At 33.1% G+C, this 2,704-nt stretch overlaps 1 protein-coding gene across 1 annotated transcript in view; it reads left to right on the forward strand.

Annotated features, from left to right (window-relative positions):
* Positions 1–599: 599 nt before the first annotated feature.
* Positions 600–2,704, forward strand: part of LOC106691889 (cytokine receptor) — a 16,212-nt gene continuing 14,107 nt past the window's right edge. Inside the window, exon 1 of the mRNA XM_067052289.1 lies at positions 600–951. The gene's annotated coding sequence lies outside the window, so the exon portion shown is untranslated. The remainder of the gene's footprint in view (positions 952–2,704) is intronic.

The raw sequence follows: 2,704 nt of genomic DNA on the forward strand, positions 1-2,704 counted from the left end.
TAAACAACACCTATTCCTCCATTTATTGAATAACCAAACCTCCACATCTTTGTAATCAAATAAATAGGCAGGTATTGATTAACATTATAAACAGTAGTAAAGCCAATATACCAATGTAATTTCATTCTACTATTTGAAAATTTGTAAACGCTCGGGAGATAAAAATCTCACTGTATGAACCATGTATTTATTCTTAGGGGACATATATCCTAGAATAAAGTTATTTTTTCATTTCAATCTATTGTCATTTTGGTAATAGAAATTTAAAATGAAATGATTGAATTTTATGAAGTAGAAATAAATTGGTGGGGGTATTTCTTGGAATGCGGAATTACATATTTTTCTTTTACTAATCGTTTCAGAATGGACTATATAAAAATATATATATTTTTCTGTAATCGTCATGACAACTCCACACCCGTTAAGAAAGTTTATTCCACTATATTTTATATAAGAGTGAAATGGTTATTTTGTATTACAATATATGAAACTTATGAAATGAAGTAAGTTTATTATTAAACTTGATTATTGTGTAGACAGAAGTTTTGACTCTGTTCATTGGAAAAGTTTTTAAGTTGTAGTATTGTATGTTGTGACCTGTTACTGAAAAGAAGAAAGAATTAAATTAATAACATTTTCTGTATTTTAATCCAGTGATTAAAAACGAGATAAAATTTAAACTCCTCATCTCTTACTTGTAATGTAATTAAGAATTAAATCGTCACCACTTAGACATAGGCCGTTTAATGTAAAACCTTTTCAGGACCCCAGTTCCCCCTCTTTTCCGAAGAAAAAAAAATTTGAAAAATGGTCGACAACAATAAACGAGTGACTATATTTTCCCGATGTAACAAGTACGCATGAGCGCACCCAGCGGTTGGCAGGAGGGGAAGCTGCCCTGAGTGACGGAAGTGAAAAAATTATTTATTTAAGAAAAACAATTTTTTTCATGTAAGTACTAATTGTAATAACTAATAAAGCACTGTGAAAATTATATGTAATTTTAGTTTCATTTTTCTTTTTTCCCTTGCTGATATGTCTCGCAGTCAATGGGCTTGCTCCTGCCCCTAGTTTTGATACTGTTTATGCCCTCACAAGTACGGTTTTTGGAGTATCTATGTCTCCGGAAACATAAGGTAATGTAATTTGAAATTTTTATACAAATGTACAATGAAACCATAAGGGTTTCGGTCGAGACCTTTAATGCAATCAAGATATGGTCTTCAGCGAGTCAAGATATGAAACTTCAAAAATGTCATTTTCATGAATGTGTATTCTACTAAATGTATGTCGTCCTTGATGTTCGATAAATACTCGTAAACTGGACTGAGACTACTTTCCTGGAAAAAGAGCAGGAAAAAACAGAGTCTATAATGGAAAATAGTATTTTATATTCCTTACGAGTGTATTTTTTCCTCTTGAACTATATTTTTTTTTAATAAAAAAAAAAAACTTCCTAATTTATCACCACTTATGCAAATAGAGGGAGAATAACCTTCAAAAACCATTAATGTTTGCCCATCAACGTCTTCTTTAATAACAAAAAATCTATACAACGAAGTGATATCTCCCGAAAAAAAAATCTATTGTAAAAATGTCCCCGCCAAATGCGAATAAAAAGATCAGCCAGATGTTGTCAGCCTCAAAAAGGCTGCCCCACCCGGGAAGGACCCTTAGGCAAGCACACAACCAGTCAGTAGATAAGGTTTGGGAAAAATGAGGGTATCTAAATTATATTAAGGGTAATTTCTTAAATTAATTCCCAATGTATATTTTAACCGCCCATCCCTACTACTCCTCTTAAACTTTCTGTCAACCGTTCACTCTCGCACTGACTGTATGAAAGGTATGTTTTCTATCTTGTTCATTATCTTCCTTTATTCTTGATTTTAGTCTTATCCCCTTTTTTCCAACTATTCTGTATTTTATATATGTTTTATCTGTTGTTATTACGTTTTCATTAATTGTCTAAAACCATTTATTATTCTTATTTAATTTTACGTTTCACTGTACATCTTTTTAAGTTTTCATTTATGTTTACATCATTTAAGTGTGTATCTATTTTATCCCGGCAATGTGGGGCGAAACGTTGATTAACAATAAATAGTTTGGCAGAGCCTCCTATTCTGGATACTCTAGGATAATGTACAGACTCCTCCTATTCTGACAGATTCCTCAACACCTTCATCACCTCATCAATTGGCATTGTTGCTAAGAACCTTATCCACTGATCCTTTTCTCTTTCTGACCCTCAATATCACCAGACCAATATACAGCGTATTAAACAGATCCTATTCAACAACGATTTTCCTCATATAGTGACAAACTACTTCATTCTTACATTAACTGTGTTACTACAGTTCCTCCTGTCCTCAACCCACTCCACCTCTTTTTCAGTACAGGTCTCTTCCGTATATCCCCATTATTTCTGTCTATATTAAAAAATCCTTAAGATCTACTATTCCCACTCTAGGTCTTGGCTTGAAGTTCCAGAGCATGATTTCCTATCTTCTTTTCAAATTAAAGGACCCTATTTCTTTTTTTACACCGTTCCAATGTAGTTTATCGGATACCTTGTTCTAACCCATGTTGCGATTCCTTCTATATCGGCGAAACTAAGAATCGACTTAAGAACCGCATTTCCCAGCACAAACCTTCTATCAACTCCCATAACCCATTTGCCTCTAAATTGTCAGAACACGCT

This window comes from Halyomorpha halys, unplaced genomic scaffold (assembly GCF_000696795.3).
Source record: "Halyomorpha halys isolate HHAL.00 unplaced genomic scaffold, Hhal_1.1 Scaffold4231.1, whole genome shotgun sequence".
In the NCBI taxonomy this organism is placed as follows: Eukaryota; Metazoa; Arthropoda; class Insecta; order Hemiptera; family Pentatomidae; genus Halyomorpha; species Halyomorpha halys.